At 42.8% G+C, this 18244-nt stretch overlaps 1 protein-coding gene across 2 annotated transcripts in view; it reads right to left on the reverse strand.

The window, feature by feature from the left end:
* LOC132323709 (uncharacterized) overlaps positions 1-17315 on the reverse strand; it is a 30319-nt gene extending 13004 nt beyond the window's left edge. For both annotated transcript variants that reach the window (XM_059839233.1, XM_059839234.1), the window contains exon 1: positions 14573-17315. The gene's annotated coding sequence lies outside the window, so the exon portion shown is untranslated. The remainder of the gene's footprint in view (positions 1-14572) is intronic.
* Positions 17316-18244: the final 929 nt, after the last annotated feature.

The following is an 18244-nucleotide window of genomic DNA, read 5'->3' on the forward strand; positions in this document are numbered from 1 at the left end:
GAAGGTGTCTTTACATGTTTCATTTGTAACGCTGTCTTGCACAACCCTTGGATACTAAGAATGTATGTGATTAAAGTTTAAACTTACACCCAGAACTCATTAATCTGCTTAGAGTTTCCCTCAGCAATATCAGTGAAAAGCTATGCACCAAACCTGATAGAATTAACCTGTTGATGTAAGTTTGGAGTAAACATCTCGTTTAAAAGGGGGATGAACCTTCTTTTATATGCCTGGGAACTCCAGAGGAGCCTTCCTTGGAGCACTGGGACCCATCCTGCTCTCAGAAGGGGCATGCAGGGGCTGCCAGGGAGCTAGGTACAACTCTAAAAATCCTCTCACAAATAATGTGACAGAATTGGGAATAGTTTAATTTACGTGCACATTGTTTCAATAGCATGTGCAGTAACTCTGCCAGCAGTAACAGGGTTCCCATTTGCTTGCTGTGCTGAGGAAGGATGAAAAGCAGCAGTTTCAGCACAGATCCCTGCAGACCCCTCTGAGGGCATCATGGCCAGGAAGGTATTGGTGATTCAGTGAGTATTTGGCATCCTGCCTTAGAATGTTCTCAGCAAACCTCATATTGTTTGTATTGAGTGTGAAAATTCAAGTTATACAACATTAAGATACAACATTAAAGTACACCTTTCTGCCTAATCTTTTAGGAAAGAAATTAGATTGAATTGATATAGCTAATCTATTCTGTTACATGTCTCTTCATTGTTTGAAAAGTACAGTTAATTAAGCAGTTAATTTCCCTACCTGTTGAAACAAAGTCCAATTATTGATGCTTACTCTTTGGGGGGTATTTTTAAAAGTTTGGCCCTGTTTGTCTTTCTCTAGGCTTCTGCCATTTCAAAATCCTCCACAATTCTATGAAGGCTCCATCTGTGGAACAAAACAGAGCAGGGCAGGCTGGTGATCAGGATTGCTCAGAGCAGACTCATTGCACGCTCCAGAGCAGATATATGCTGTGGAGAGCAAACTGAGGTCTCAAACTGAGCCATGAAGTTTTACAACTGAAAACCAAGGTCCAATGCCTGAGCTTTTTGCTTGGACCTTCTGTATAGAGAAGTATGCACGTACTGAAAATTCCATTAACTTCTTTCAGGCTGCTTCAGACTCATTATCTCATTCCAGGCTATATATAGCACATCTGCCTTGTCCTCATAAAACAACAGCCAGAAGGGCAGCACAGAGGCCAGCTGCCTTGGCAAGTTGCCCACTGAGTAATTCCTTGCCCCATCAGCATGCCCCCAAGATATAAAGAGAACATGGCAAGGGCAGAGAACTTTACCCATTGAGAATTAACTGTAATTTCTGATCTGCAAAGATCTTTAAAATACTTTTCTGCCTTTAAAGCATGTTTTTGTGTAAAAAAAATGCTTCAAACAGGTGGAATTACAAGGTCACACATACCACAGCCCTTCAAATATGTAGTGTTTAGAAATCACCCTCTGAGACTTTGGCTCTGCGCCCATATGTGGGTATTTCTCAGACAACGTTTTTGTCTGATCCCTCACAAGAGAGCAGACAGAAGTCAGGAAGCATCAGGTCACATATTTACTTCAACTCATAGCTTATAAGATCAGACAGGAAGGTATCTCTTTCCAGACTTACTGAGTACCCCTTGCATATTGTCCCAGATGCTCCTGTGGTTCTCCTTCATGCCCAACTCCTATTTTCAAGGTAGCTTTTGAAGGCTACAGGAAGAGTCCCCAGGAAACAAAGCAGCAAGGTCTCCTGACATGAGCAGATTAAGACAAAATATCCCTGGTGTCCTTCACTGTATGAGAGGTTTCAGACTGGAATGATGTGAGGGGTGTTCAAGTCTCACCCAGTACTACACAGAGACATAGAGATTGAGCCAAGTGTCTCAGCTTCAGGTTTTGCTTAACAAGATCTGGCAGCCTGTTTTTGCAAAAAGCTTGCTCTTGATCTCTCCATGGATTCTTTGGATCTGCTTCCCTCTAAAGGCCATTCAGTGAACTATTGTATTGTCCTGAATGTCAATCAAATCTTAATGTGAAATCAATTCTCAGATGTATTCCTTATCTGGAGAGGTATTTGAGCTTGCTGAAGGAGAGAAAGAAATACTTTCAGGGTTATTTCTTGTTGTAAGACATCTTAAAAGAAATACTGTAGCAGTAAAGGCAGAGATTTATATCAGCAAGCAGAGGTTTTCATGATAAAATTCTATCTAAAAATGAGTGTCAAGCACACATGCTTTTGTAGTTCCTTATTGCACAGAAAAGTGAGCCACAAGATCAAACTGGTTCATCCCAAGAAGAAATTGGGATCATCCTTGCTCCCAATCCCATGCTCAGAGGAGTAAGTGGTTCTTTCCAGATGGGCTGAGGCATTTGACCTCCCAGGCATGGCTGCAGTATTGCTGCAGTTTCATGTGATCCCATGGCAAGGAGTTTTGTGCAGTAGACCTTGGGCAAACTGCTTCTTCTATCAAAAGGTGGATTGCTCCTTCAGCTGAGATGCTCAGATGTGCCATGAAACTGAAACCTTAAATTGAGGAGTTGGACTTCCATTGAACTCAGTGGATAAAGAGAATCACAAGGTAGAGTGGCATGCAAAGAAATTGGTCATTTTGCCTGCTTGGTTAAGGGAAAAAAAAGAGACATTTAAAGGGGATACCTGTTTGTTATTTGGGCAGGCCATGGGAAATAGGATAATCCCTAAAAGGAGCACAGGAAGTTACACTCCTGAATGAAATTGAATGAATCAGGGCCTGAAAGAAAGGTTCATACAACCTTGACAGAAGGGAATAATTGAGATATTTAAACACGGGACATCTTAAAAGTCCTTAAAATACCAGAAACTTTCTGCAGGCCTGGAAAATATGGTAAAGAAGATGCACATCCCCCAGTTAGGGCACTGGAAGGTGCTTTAGGACAATTAAAATGTCACTAACCTTATATGCTTATGTACTTGAGTTGCTCCTTAGCTCTTTTTTTAGTTTACTGTAAGTGCCCTAACCAGAGAAGAAATTATCCTTTGGGGTTGCCTCTTCTCTCTCTGCAAACTATAAGAATCTGCACAACAAATTTGAGGCAAATCTTTTAGCTAAAGCTGGCTAAGCTGCATCCTGCCCTGATATAAAGGTGTATCTTTATTATCCTGCCTTGATATCAAGACATAAAGAAGTAGCAGTAGGGGTCCTTAAACGTTTTAGCCCCCTCCAGTTGTAATATGAATCCAGGTGGTTCCCACCTACCTGGGGTTGGTTTTTAGAGACTGGGTCTTCACCAGGCCCTTCATCATCCCCACCATCATTGTCCACTCTATGTAATTTATTTCCCTTACAGCATCTGTTTTGGTGGCAATTAATTCATTTGACCAAAACATAAACTGGCATGTGTTTCTGAGGATAGCAGGCTCCACAGATCAACTTTGCAAACAGATAGCACCTTTTTTTATCTTCAACCTGATCCTAAATACAGTTTTAGGGTTTCTTAAGACTGCTTACCTCTCTGTTATGTAACCATTCAGCCTGTCCTGCAATATTCTGCTCAGTGCCTGCTGTAAACAAGAGTACTGTCACACTCCTCACTCTTTCCAAGGTCAGCCCCAAACTATAAAGCTTGTACAGCTGCCATTGCAAGGCTCAGGTGTGAAAAATGAAATGAAATGGGATGAGGAAAACAAATGCTTTCACGTACTCGAAAGCACCACCAACCCGGTCACTTACTGTGATTTAGTCTCCTGAAAGGCTGAAAATTTCATAGTATCTGGAGAACTGAAACTTGGAAAGTCAAATAAACTCATTCTGCAATTCCAAATAACACCAGAGGAGGTTGCAGTGTCCTATGGAGGGGACTGGGCAAATCTACAGGGAAAAATGAGCATGTGTAACAAACCACCACCATGTCGGTTCATTTTTTTAATAAAGGCAGGGGGAAAGTGGCAGGACATCTCCCACATACACAGGTCTCTAACCTGCAAGAGTGAAGATGTAGCTCCTGTCCAGGAAAAATGTGCTACTGCCAGTCACTGATAATGGAACTTGCCCTAGGAAGGACAGCTTTATGGGACATTGTGAGAGAGAAGCCAGTGGCCATTTTATGCTGTTGCCAGCATGTTTGCTCCTGTGTCCTTCCCTCTCATCATTTCTGGATCTCCACATCCAGAAATCTCCTGCAGTAATTTATAAGTGTGGGGCAGTGGAGATATGTCAATCCTCAAAGAAGAAAACACTGTTCCTTTAAATATAAGGTGCACTATTAGAGGAACCATTTAATTTGCCCCATAACATCTGAAACTCTTCAACAGAAGACAGAGATAGCTAAGGCATCTAAAAGAGAAAAAAATCAATAGTAAGTGGGCAGGGTAAAATTGAATGAGTCCATAAAGGGGGAAGAAGTGATCCATTTTTTACTTCAGCCTGTGAAAAGGAAAAAAATGCAAGAAAACAAAAGCAACGGCAGAAGATTAAAGTGTGGCAAAGGATTTCAGGTAGGAAGTTAAGCAGGTGGAAAATCTCTCCCTCCCCACAGAGATGCCACAAAGTACAAAAGAATACATGTAACATCCTATCAGATAACTCAGCTGAAGAGCATCATCATGGTTTGACCAACATATGCTGAGGTCTACGCACATGGCAAATTTGCTGTAGACCTTGCCTGGGAAAAGCATTATTTTTAGGACAAAATCATTCACACTGTAACTTCCCTATGGCCCCCCACAAATGCCAAAGAACAGAATAGATATTTCTCTACAGATCACTTTGGACAGAATACATTTGCTTCAAAAAAGTCCCACCAACTCCTCCCATTTCACACACTAAAATGTAGCAGTCTTGTGACAAGAACAGATCCAGAGCTACTCCCAGTGGGCACCTTAGAAGTCCATGTTAATTAGCTGCCAGTTCTGTGAGTGTCAAGCAGTGAAGTTCCCACTCATCCACCTCCCTCGCCACCTGCAGAGTATCAGAGCAGCCCAGTACCACAGACCAGAGCAGCAGCATCCCAACAGCTCTTCCTCCCAGGGGTAGTAAATGATTCAGTGAACAAGATCTGCCTGAATAGATACCTGAAGAGATGCCTGTAATTCAGTTGAGGGCAGTAAGAGGGCATGCCAAGGCAAACACATTCCAGGTGACTTGCAACACCGTGTGAAATTTCACCCCATCATAAATAACACCGTAAATGTGAATGTTGCATTTCCCAAGGTACTGGTAAGACACAACCTTTTCCCTAAAGAGCAGACGTGAAGGAAATGTATCGCTGCTGCTCCTTAGCCCTGAAAGGCAGATCAGATGGATTCCTGCAGCAAGGATGACAACATTATCCACTCATCCCACCTGCTGCCTCTGGGGCAAAGAAGGATGCTTCAAAAGCCTTTCACTCTGGCTCACAGGGCACACATAGTACATTAATACCTGGGAAGACAATGAACAAAGTTGTATGCCTTCCTCTTTCCTGATGTGACCTTTTCACTGTGTTCTAGCTGTCCACAGTACAATAACTCGATTTCACCACAATTCGAGGCCATACCCTACCACAGGCATGAAAGCCAACCCACTCGGTGTGATGAAAGCAGATTTTTTTGTTTGTGTCTGTACCTTATTTGTCAACAATCAGGTTCAACCATCCATGGATAAAACAGGCATCATCTAGGAGGAGAGAAATCCTTCCCAAGTGTGACCACTGGGGCTGTTCACAGACAGGAGATGATGCAGACAGTTGCCAAATTGTGGGTACTGTGTGCAGTTCATCACTGCTCTAGAAAGTTGCTTTTCCAGAGATGCACAGCCAGTCACTCATTTCAACAGCACTGCCTCTTGTATTGAGCAACATTTAGAGGGTGGAGCTCACATCACTAATTTTAGCAGTCTAAAGAGGATGTCTAAGGTAATCATCTCAAAGGTCTTCTGCAATAAGTGAAAGGAGACAGGAATCCCCAGAGAAACATGTATGAGGTCAATGAACAGGATCACCCACTGGTAGCGTCCATCTACCAGACATGGAGTTTAGAGTCAGTGGCTTAGGCTTAGGCTAGATCCTAAACTTGAGACAATTATGTTAAGGCAGACAGATCCCATTCAAAATCAGTAAATGCCTCAGGCTTGTTGTTCAAAGGTGAGACCCATGTGTGTAATACAAATTCCTCATGGATTCCTCCCTATCCATAGCTGTGTTATTGAAGAGTAAGTCTTTCTTATAAAATGTCCATATCTCTTATTTTGCTGTGCCTTCCTACCTTCATGCCAGAACACTCCTAAGAGCTGAGAGGCTCTTCCTCAGGGCTTGCTACTTCTTCTCACACCTGTTTTCCCTGCCCAGAGGCAGCATATTCTGAAGTGCCAGATATATCTCTCAGGTCCACAGGTCTCTCATGTCTCTCAGGTCCACAGGAGACAGATTTATTTCCTCCAGGTTCCTTTGAGACAGGTTTGTTTCTCTCATCTCCTTTCTCACCTTTTTCACGGTCCACTCCTGTGGCAGGCTGTGCATCCCCATGCTTTCATGTTGCTTGCATGGAATATCAAAGTGTCAACAGAACTATTCCTCTGTCACTCTGCAGGGTTTGGGAACTCACAGGAAATTCAGCCCCCAAAGAACAGATTTTTCCCATCCTTAGAAAGCCTTCAGGCCCCGCTGCTGCAAGATCCCCGTAGCAAAATGTGCCCAGGTCCAAGATCAGCTGTAGTGCAGGAAGCCATGCTGCCTTTCCAGCTGTCAGGAGATGGAACCCACCACTAATTCACACAGGCATGGCTTGGAGTGGGGAGCAGTCAAGGCTCCCTGGGTGTGGAGCATGGCCAGATCTGCAAGCTCTCCCTTTCAAGGGAACAAATGATGTTTCTGGAGATTGCTGGGGGCTACTGGAGCTCTGTACTGGACTTGGTCCATCACACATGGAATGCTGGTGGTTGCTGTACTACCCAATATGGAGCAGGAGCTGCATATAGGACCCCAGGTTTTTACTGATGCAAAAACTTTGAGCACATCTATTGTAACTTTTATGTAGTTGTGGGTAAGAGCAGCTGAGACCCAGCCCGCTCTTTGTGGAATGGCAAAAGTGTTGGACACTAAATGTTTATGTATGTTCCAGTGTTAGTCCTTTTCCCCAGAAGAAGTGAGTCTACATCTTTTCATATCTATGCGCTGCCCCATTGCTCCTCTCTTTTCAAGGACAGTTAGAAAAGGTAATACCTGACAGCTCAGCAAAGCAAGGCTTGCTGTCAGTGCCATGGCTGACTTGATCCTGCCTTATCCAAGCTGGGGAGAGAAACTGGTCGGAAGATCAGCTCATTTCACAAAACAGATCTCATTTCTTATTCCTGGCAAAGTGCCTTTTCTTTCTCAGAATGCCTGGAGGGAACTGATTATTTTGCTGATCTTTTTCACACCCTTGGCTAAGACTGCCAAAGATGTTATGACCAGGGTCTGTCAGCAGTGCAAAGAGCAGTTTGTGATCTTTGCAAATTTAACACAGCAAATCCATCTGATGATGTGTTTTATTTGCTATTCGCTTACTGATACCCAGCCAGGATCCAGTGAGATTCTGAGTGATCACACACCTCCACCGTGTGACCATGTCATATCAGTGGAAAGCAGATTCCCTGCAAACACTTCTGCTGAGAGTGTACAGACTCATCATATCAGACTCTGGTAACTACCTGCTCCATTTTACCGTATCCTGCTTAAATCAGAAGATTGGAAGAAGTGTCATTCAGCTGAATTGGATGAGACAGCTCAGAGACTGGAATGTCCACATCCCACCTGGGAAGCTGTCCACACTCCTTTCACACCCCCTTTCACACATTTCAAGTTTCAGACAATGAATGTCTCATTCAGAGGTTAAACTATCAGCTCTCTCTTTTTTGATTGCTGAAATTACCATTCTTCCAAAGTCAGACTCTAGGACCAACCGTTTCTTTCACTTGCATTATCTGCTTGCCACATTTACTTGTTCAGGGAGATAAGGTGTGTGATGTAACCCTGAAAAGAGCATTTTCTTCTCACAAGTGAAAGTATAATTGCTGTTTGCTTTCCTGTGACTGGGTAGAGGATCTGATTGCAAACGCAGAGCTGCATAGATCTTAACACTAATTGAGCAATGTCACTTCAAACTTGCCATCGTGGAGCTTATATTCAGGCTTTCCATGTTGTTTTGTGCTCTGGATTTTCCAGGTGAATACATATCAATGGAAAATTTAAAAATAATAAAAATATTTCCTTTGAAAATAGTGTATTCGCTTGGAAATCATATTTCACAAGAGGCCACAGTCTGATTATTAACTTTGGCTGCAGGTAAATTCACAAATCAAGAGTCATGTGTGCCAGTACTTGTGAGTGATCAGAAATTAAGGATTAGTCAGCATGTAACAACTCTGCTGAAGGACAATGAGGAGAGAACTTCACTGTATTTATGTCCCTTTTCCATGTTTTTCCAGTAGAGGGTGCAAAATTCATCTCCAGCAATACAAAAGCACTACATTCCTGCCAGCCTGTATTTGTGAATGACAAAAGCTTTTCAGGTTGTAAATATCTCCATTTGTAAATATGGGATTTGGCATGAAAATGTTTGACAGTAAAAAAATCTCATCCCATCACATTTGTAATATAGATGACTCCATAAGAATCTGCCCATTTTGCTTCCTTTTACAGTCAATAAAATGAATTAGGCACTCAGGGACACAGTTCTCCCATTTCACCCTTTATTTATCATCTGAGTAGCTCTGCAGACTCCTTTGACTACGGTGCATGGAGCTCTGCTGCCAGGAAGTGCTCTACAGTGACAGCGTGGAACAGGGTTACCTATAATGTGCTGATTGCCAAATACCACTTGTCATATTGCATCATATTCACTTCAAATGTAAATGAACTTGTGGGAAGCTCTGATTACTTTGTTTGTGGGGCTACCCTCAATGTTGCAATACAGAGCAGAATGAAGGCTCATTTGCAGAGGCACTGAAGAAGTCATGGCTGGCAAGGAAAGGGAGAGGAAGAGAGGTGTCACTGTGGTTAGACCACATTGTTAGTGATGGCAGCTGTCACACAGATCGATAACTCTCTTTATTCAAGTGTCATCAATCCCTGTTACCACTTCACATGGCCTTGGTCAGTGATCTTTAAAATTCACAGACCAGTGGATCTTGAGGAAGAGTTTGAAAGCTTGAAGTAAATCCTTCATGCTAAGCTTTCCTCATCACTGTTCACATGAAAATGAGCAAGCATGGATCATTATTCAAAATAATGACTCATTTCAAAGATACAAATGCTGTGGAGATTGTATCACCTCCACTGGATATGATACAATCTTTAAACATAGTTCTTCTGTGATTTATGCACTCCCAAGGAGTTTCTTTCAGCTCAAAGACATAGCCCTGCCCCTTAAGCATATATGAAACAGTCATCACACAAAAACTCTTCAGTTAAGGTGTCTCTGCATACTCAGGTGCAAAGCCAGTGTCACATTTCTAGCCATGGTTCAGCCAAATGGGGAGGTTACACAGTGGTCTCAGCGGACAAAAGTGGGAAAAATTGTGCATTTCTCTGAGTCTCTGGTCTGAAAATTGCTTCCTAGGCACAAAGGCATCTCAGCCTCACCCTCGCTCCCAGTAAGCAGGGATAGCTAATGTAGTAGTATTGTCTTAATTTAAGAAGCAACAGGAGTCTAAAAAATTACATGAGCATACTAATACAGAAGGCAAGGTCAACACTTACCATCACCATTTACAGATCATTTCTGACATGGACATCAGAAAGTGGTTTAGGAGCTGGAGAAACAGTGCTCACAGATGCTTCACACCTTCAATAAAATACTCCAATATTAAGAAAGTAAATCCCTCACTGATTCACCTCTTCTGGTGTTGATTCTTCACTGCTATAACAACAACAACAACAACAATAATAAAAGCCACAAGGATGAGCTCATAATCATAGAATTGTAGAATCACAGACTATTTTGAGTTCGAAGGGGCCCATTCAGGATCATCAAGTCCAACTCCTGGCCATGCGCAGAACCATCCCCAAGAGTCACACCATGTGCCTGAGAGCATTGTCCAAATGCTTCTTGAACTCTGTCAGGCTTGTGCTGAGACCACTTCCCTGGGGACCCTGTTCCAGTGCCCAAACACCCTCTGAGTGAAGAACATTTCCTGTTATCCATCCTAAACCTCCCCTGACTCTGCTTCATGCCATTCCCTTGGGTCCTGCCTCTGGTCATGAGAGAGAAGAGATCATTGCCTGCCCCTCCACTTCCCCTTGTGAAGAAAGTACTACTGGCAGTTAGTTTTTTATGTGAACCATTTAGGGAGCTGGTCATGAGCAGACATAATTTAAATAAGACTGCAAGTCTCTGGATGCACAGTGTAGAAATAATTGTGAGAACCAGTGCCTGGCTGTTCTGAAGGGAGACACAAGGCAGAGGAGGACTAGAGCTCATTGACATGACCTGGCAATTTCATGCTTCTAATAGATAATCTGGCAAGCTCTGCTGATGAGTACAAATTACTCCAAAATTATTCACATGAGATTAATTTATTATTATAGAGGGCCACCATCATAACTCTGGGTATTCCCAGAGTTGAAAATATTTTGGGACAATAGAGCCAAGTCACTGAAGGTGATGGAACTCTAAAGTGAAAAATATTGTGTTGCAACAGTACAGAGCATGCCCGCAGAAGTGCTAAACAGTATGCTCAGTGCTCATCTGAGGATCAGGAACAGCTTAAGATGGCTTATCTCACCAGGCGTGACTGCTGCCATACAAGAAAAAAAGTGAAATCAGCATCAAATGCTGGAAGTCATCTGGGAAAAAAACCTCAGAAACACCTCTCAGTTCAATACTAGTGCTGCCCCATCAAAAACAAATGGACATGACTCAAGTACTTTACTTCCCTATTGCAAAAAAAGCTCAGCTGCTGCACAAACAAACCAACACTGAATGGCATACTTTTTGAATGGAGCTGAGGAACAATAGTGACCTGAGATTCACAAACAGCTCATTTGGGAACTCATCTGTCATGGATTACACACTAAGGCAAGTTCTAAACCCAGACAGTGTAAAAGAAAAAAAGGGATGAAAAGCAAAATCCTAATGAAATTATTGTCCTGGTGGGCATTTTTAGGCATTGTAGGCTTTGCAAAGCAGAGCTACAAGGGAATTACAAAGGAAGTACCTCTCTGTTTTGTAAGTAAATCTAGATAATTCCTGATAAGGCTAATGAACAGCTGTAATTATTACATGCCTATCCCACTTCTAGTAATGAATTATCCTAGGGATATATGGGTAGTGAGTAGTAGTATGTAAGAATATCAGTTGCAGAAGAAATTCTGTGGATTAAGAGAGGCCCTGTCATAGACACCGTTTGTAGTGCCCTATGATAGATTTCTGTAAGGAAAGGGAAAAGAACATTTTCATCTGCTAAGGGCAGGGATGGTATGTGTGCTGGGTTTTTTCAGTCTCCTCTACTTATCCTAAACCATTAGTCCTCTCTTGCTAATATATGAATTGGTTGCATCAGTTTGTAATGGTAATGCTTACTTATGGAGATGTGTATGTGTTTATTGTCATTAAGAAACATGAAACTGTGGTTGGTGAGGCTGTTGCCAAATAATTTTTCTCCAGTATCTAGGAAATAATAGTTTTGGTAAGAGCCTGATCTCTTCTGAGACATAGTATAAGGCAGGGCTATATAAAATGATTTGTATCACATCCTTTCAATATAAATTAATAAATATGTATATGAGTGTTCTTGTTTGCTGTGTTCTAACACATGAGAGATTTTCTTTGTGAAAGTTCAATGGTTGGTATTTCAGCCTTCTTGAAAACCTGCAGAGCAAATTCTGCTCTCAGGGGTGTGCATCCTAGACTAATGGCTTTATATTATTTACTTGTGCATATTAAGATATTCAATGATGCCTGTGCCACATAAAGGACTTGCGATAATTTCTTGGCATGATGAGTTTGTGGCGTAAATCATTCCCCTAAACACAGTGACAAGCTTTGATGTACTCAAGGGAAGGTTTCTTTTGCTGAGTTCAAAGTTCAGAAGTTCAAAGGCACTTCTGATTAGAAATTAACTTAACACTTTACAAATGAGAAGGGAACGACCTATTCCACGCCTGAAGAACTTGGCAGGGGCCATTCCCACAAGCCAACAGACCACTAGCATGCTGAGAAATGTCTCACAGAAGAGAGGTTGAGTTCAGCTGCAGCACAGACAGGAGAGTGACCTCTTACAGTCCTGCCTTGGAAAAGAGACCCCTATGATTTCTCCAAGCCTTGTTTGGAGAGCAGGCCTGCAACACAAGCTGTTACATGCTTCATTTACAGCGCTCTGCATCGCTCCAACCACATGGTAGATATTGATCCTGAATACCCAGAAGGATGCCCACCCTTGGGACATCATACCAGTCCCAGGGAGTTCAAGCAAATCTAACCTTCCTGTCTTTTCTTGTGTGGCATGGAAACTCCTAAGCTGACAGACAGAGGCAGCAGGTTAATCACTGAAATGCATCTGGGCAAGGATCCTCTCAGCTGACAGGCATGCTTCCAAGGATGCTGCTGCTCCCTGCCAAAAGCCAAGAAACACATCTGCACTTGTGAGGTTCTTGGGACAGCTGGGCAGCTTCTGCTTGCACAAGACACTTGCTGTGGCAGCCACTGCTGAAAATGTGAGGGAGGCAGAGGGATGAAGCCTTCAAACCTGAGATGCCCATCTGCTGAGCCACTCATGCTGTGTTTCACTGGATGAGAACAGGCAGCCAATGTGAACAAGTTAGGTGGAAGGCCTTGAAGAACCCAGGACAATATTGGGCTGCTGGAGTGGGTGAGCAGAGGCTGCTCAATCAGCTCTCCAGGCATGAAATTTGCAGGAAAAACACAAGAATTACCTTCTGTTGAACACAGGGGAAGATTGCCCTTTCCCTTTGATTTAACTGTGATTTTTCATTTCTGTACTTTAAACTCAGTCCTCAATACCCGTCATGTCTTCATTTCTCTGGTCACCCTATACAGAGCTGGGGAGTGACCTGTGCCTGAGGCTGGCAACCTGCAGCCATCATTCCCACAGGAATGGTGGATTGACATAGAGGGAGCCTGCAGGCAGGAGAGAGGCACTTGTGCTTTTGGTCATGCTTAAGCCATCCTCAGTCTGCAGAAATGTGCAGCACTGGGGCTTGTGCTGCCAGAGTTGGAGAACAGTTGTGGCAGAGGTGGGTAAAACCTCCTGCAAAGAATGGGCAGGCAAAGGGCTTGGAGGAACCTCCAGGGCATACACCTGCTCAACGAGGATCCCAGCCTGAGCTTAGATCCTGTTTGGGATGGGAGGAAAATTGAGACTTGTTCAGGCATGTGATCCCAAAATCAATATTTTCACAGCTCAGGGCATGTGACGTGTCACTGGAAGGTGCCTGGTGAGGACAATGGCTGGCACAGAACTGCAGCTCCACACAGCTCCAGTGACCGACCAGCCTGCACACAGGCATCTGTGAGCTGGTGCCTGCAGCCCATGCCCCCAGACTTCCTTTACGGGCAGGAAAATTCCTCGCATAAAACCGCACACTTTCCAGAGATGTCCTGGATTTAATGGGACTGGAGGGGGTAGGGTGGGATTTCTGGCTGGCTATAGAATTTCATACATTTTTGTGTTTGCATTTCATTCTAAAGCACAGAACTTCACACTAACAGTATATTCAGCAATTGCACAAACACTTCCTCCAGCTAAATTTTAATGTTTTAATGTGTTCAATTATCTAATGGATGCAGTAAGCCTGTAGCTTTTGCATGCCATGTCCTAAACCTCTCTTACAAAATCAGGTTTTTCTTGTATGTATTTAGAAAAGTTAACAGTTCCCAGAATACCACATGAGCAAAATGCTCTGGGCCATCTTTCCAAATAAATCCTTAATCCTCAGACATCACTGAAAGTAATTTTTTGTCAATAGTGCACAATCCATTAGAAAAACAAAGAGCAGTCATTAAAGAATACCAAACACACTGGTGTCTTCAGTCTCAATGTTGGCATCCGCTGGCATTTTTGTTTTGCTGGTATTTGTCAAGCAATTTACAATCAAAATCCACTCTTTTGTCACCTGAAGACTTCTGAAACATGAATTTGCTGTTGAAAGATTTTCTGATTCCTGTCCACATAAAATAACTACAACAAACACTGGAAAAGAAAAGGAAACTGAACTTTCCCAGAGCTAGAACCAGGTAAAGAGGTTTCTGCATTATCCCATTGTCTCCCACTACACAACCTTTTTGAAAATAAAAAGTACAGTGCAATATTTAAATCCATATAATACCACCAAAATCAGAAACATGATCAGTTTCCCACCTTACAAACTGCAGCTTAAGTCAAAACTGTTTAAGAATTTCTCCTTTTCCAAAATACAAAATGCATTTCTGATATTTAAAAAAGACATTTTACATAGTTTTAATAATGAATTTTCAAAAGTGATTATGCCCATAGCTTGCAGCTAAAATGAATTTAAAAGCTGCAATGAGCGTATAAATGAGCCACGGAAATAAACAATCATCTGAGAAAAGACACTTGAACAAAGAGGAAAACAAAGAGGAAAACAGAAGAAAACCCCGCAGTGCATACCTGGATCTCTATTATCGGTGGAAAAGGCTTTATTTCTCTGCAAGGGCAATGGCAAGGTAGAACTACTGCAATGTAATGGAAGAAAAATACTTTCCGTATGGGACCATGAAAGCATTAACATAACAGGCAAAGCACATTGTGTCCTGCCCTTGGCAAATGCCTTGCTGGCTACTCTGGACTGTGACCCAGCAAAAATAAGCAGTCCAAATGAATTTTCTCCTAGGTAATATACTGCTTCATTTACTACATGCAGTAGTGGACTGTTTCTTCAAGAGTCAGCATGGAGGCTGGCCGAACATTGCACTGAAGAAATGGGAAAAACATGGTGCTGCACAGAGATTGCACACAAAAATGAGCTGAAGTGTTGCTTGGTACACTAAAAAACTTCCAAGTTCATTTGATCCAGCCAATTTTTGAGTAGGCAGTGCTTTCAGTATATAGGAAGATGAGGGAAACTTGATCATGTCCCCCAGCACAAACACACTGACACTGACACCTATGTTTTAATATGTTCTTTTTTTTTTTTCTCCTCCTATCTCATTACTGCCACTTTTATTTGTGATTTCTTAAGCTCAGAAAATTTAAATTGGATTTTTAATCTGTCTTCTTTATCCAAGAAGACCTCTACACCTGGAGGCAACCCCCCCTTTCACTGGAGGGTTTTACCCTCTTCTCTTTCAAAAACACATACCACATCAGAAACCAAATCAATCCAGAAGGATCAAAAGGAGCAATATTGATGATGGATCAAATGCACACTAATCACAACCGGTTTATTGATTTTTGAATCTGTCACATATTATTTCCTTATTCCCTTTGTTTCTGAATTGCTTGAGCATGTTGATCTAAGACAGCTTTTAACTCTGTTTTGTCACCGTGACCTTTTTTGATCCCAGTCCGTTTGCTCTAAAATTAATTACACTGCAGAAGCTGCTTTGCTCCAGGTTGTGGTTTTCAGGTTCTCGGTTAAATTAAATCTTCCTATGCCACAAGCTGGGACAACTGGTGCTTGACAAACAGTGGGGCCAGGGACAGCAAACCACAGCACCCTCCTCATGGCACAACCATTCCCTGAGTAAAAAAGGAGCTCCTGTGGGAACTGGGGTGATGAACCAGAGGAAGGCATATGGAAGAGCTTCCTTGCAGAGAGAGATGCTGGTGGGAAGGTATAAGGCAGAAACTCACTTTCTCCTGCCTCCCCTTCCTTCAAATTAGAAACTGGGACAAATGCATGGTGAGAGCCAGGCTACACCTAAGCAGGGCTAGGTAAAGAGCACAGTGTAAATTATCACCTCATTCATGCTCTGCTGCAGCTTATTTCTACCTCCTCCAGGGCCCTTGCCAGTCACCTCACATCTCCTCAACCACTCTCTGCAGTTGCTGCCACCCCCTGTCAGCTGAAGCACACACTCAACATCTTTGCTCCTGCATCCATGCAGGAAATGAGTCCCTCTTGTCCACAAGTTCATCTCTTCTTTTCATCCCTGCTCTGCTCTCTCAGGAAGGCTACACTGGCAGAGCTAAAGGTCTCTGTGTCACATGCCCCTCTTGGGGTTTTTTCTAGCATGTCCAGAGGCATACTACAAAAATAAATTAAAAAAGAGGATGACCATGGAAAATTTCCCTATGTGTAAACAGCTGAAAAAGTAGTTAAATGCACTGCTGTTATGAACTGAAATGCACCTGTCTGTGAAAAGAAGATTCCAGCATGTGTGCTAAATAACAGGGTAGCAGGAACCACATGGAATCATGTTCTGGGTATAACATATAATCTGTGATCATTAGTGCACCTGGGTGCCACTTAGAGCCATAGTAAGTCAAATACAGCCCAGTGCTCCTCCATCTGCTCCAGCGAGGTAACAAAATCACAGGGTAATAAAGACAGATTAGGAGGGACCTCCAGGGGTCATCTAGTCCAAAACACATCTAATCAGATGGGCTTGTTCAGGGCCATGACCGGTTAAGTCTTGAGCACCTCCAAGGAGGGAGATGCCCCCCTGGGCAGCCTACTCCCAGTGCTTGACCATCCTCCTGGTAAACAATTTATTCCTAATACCTAAAGGGTATTTCCTGCCTTCCAACTCGTGCCCCTTGTCCTGTTGCTGCGCTCCCCACGGAAGGTCAGCTCCTGCTTCTGCATGTCCTCTGGCTGGGAGCTATCCTGGTGCCTGTGAAAAATGACAGACTGCTCCTGCCCAGATCTACCAGGTGCTCAGGAAACAGCAGAAACCAGCTGTGGCACACGAGGGCAGAGGACATGCTCGGTGGGAGAGCATTCCCACTGCAGGGACACCGATATCCAAACACTGTCCTGCCGCTCAGACACTGGTCAGAACTCAACTTTGCCTTTATGGCTCAATGGCAAGGATCACTTCTGAACACCTACTGCTCTGGAAAACCATTTGCCTCTCTGCCTGCCACCTCAGTTAAATCCTTTTAAGTTCCATTAGATAATATTTTTTTTTTTTTAAACTTTCTAAAATTTTGCAAACTTTCTAAATTGCATTACATAGGGCTGCATGTTCTTAAAATCTCTCTGGAGGTTTCCTGCCTTTCCACAGCAACCTGTCTGTGCCTAGCAAAACTTAATTTGATGTGGCGGCCACTTCTGACAGACAAGAGCTGCACCTGTGCTGTTGGCCAGGAGGAATGCACCTCCAGGAAAGTAGGAGATGCACTTCTTCACATTTCCTGCTGAGTTTGTTAAACAGGTTATATCTATTTTTAAAAGATTGTATTACAAACTTTCAGGGAACAGCACAGGCTTTTCTCAACAAAATTAAGGCAAGCTGAAAAAAAAAAAGAAAGAAAGAAACAAAGAAAGAAACAAAGCATTAATCACAGTGTCAGGAAACAAAGTCGGTAATGTCCGAATGCACTGAGCAGAGAGAGGGAGAGGGGAAAGTTTATGGCTTGCGGAATGCAATTTTTCACTCCTTTAAAATGCTCTGGATTGTCAGTTCCTATTAATTTTTTACTTTTTAGTTATGTAATATATGAACTGCATAGCTAAAAATCATTCTTGTCCTGGCAGTTTACAAAAGACATGCAGTAATTTAATTTAATTCCTTTTTCCACCACTCAAGAAAAACAACTATAGCACCCCCAGCGAGGACTGGTGATTATTAACTGATGTTCCCAATCTGATGGATTTTTTTTTTTAGGTGAGACAGAAACATTCCTTTGTTTGCTCTCTTTTGAGGAAGACGATCTGGTTGCTCATTTTTTTAGGCGGCACTTTGTTCTGCACGATGCAGAGCACCGTGCAAGCTCCTCACTTACTGCTGTGTTAATCTCCTCTAACGTACATGCCAGTTTGGGGTGCCCTCCCCAGATCCAGCACTGCCAACAGACCCAGGTGATGACACTCTTATAAGCCCTCCTGTGTTCCCAATGTCTGCCTTACTTTTTCAATATTTAGACTCTCAGGAAAACCCTAGCAGACAAGGAAGCTGTCCTTCAGCAGAAGAAAAATAAAGTTGGGACTTCTTCTTTTTGCACAAGTGCTCTAGACACCCTGGAAATCATACCATGGCAAAGCCAGGAAAGAGTCTCAAGTTGCCCAACCTATGCATGGTAAAATTACAAGAAAAATTACTCCGGGACAAAGGCATGACGACCCTAGCCTGCTTATCCTGGCTGCAGAACAAATGCCGTTGTCATCCAGTGTTT

The sequence above is a fragment of the Haemorhous mexicanus genome, chromosome 2, assembly GCF_027477595.1.
Source record: "Haemorhous mexicanus isolate bHaeMex1 chromosome 2, bHaeMex1.pri, whole genome shotgun sequence".
Lineage (NCBI taxonomy): Eukaryota > Metazoa > Chordata > Aves > Passeriformes > Fringillidae > Haemorhous > Haemorhous mexicanus.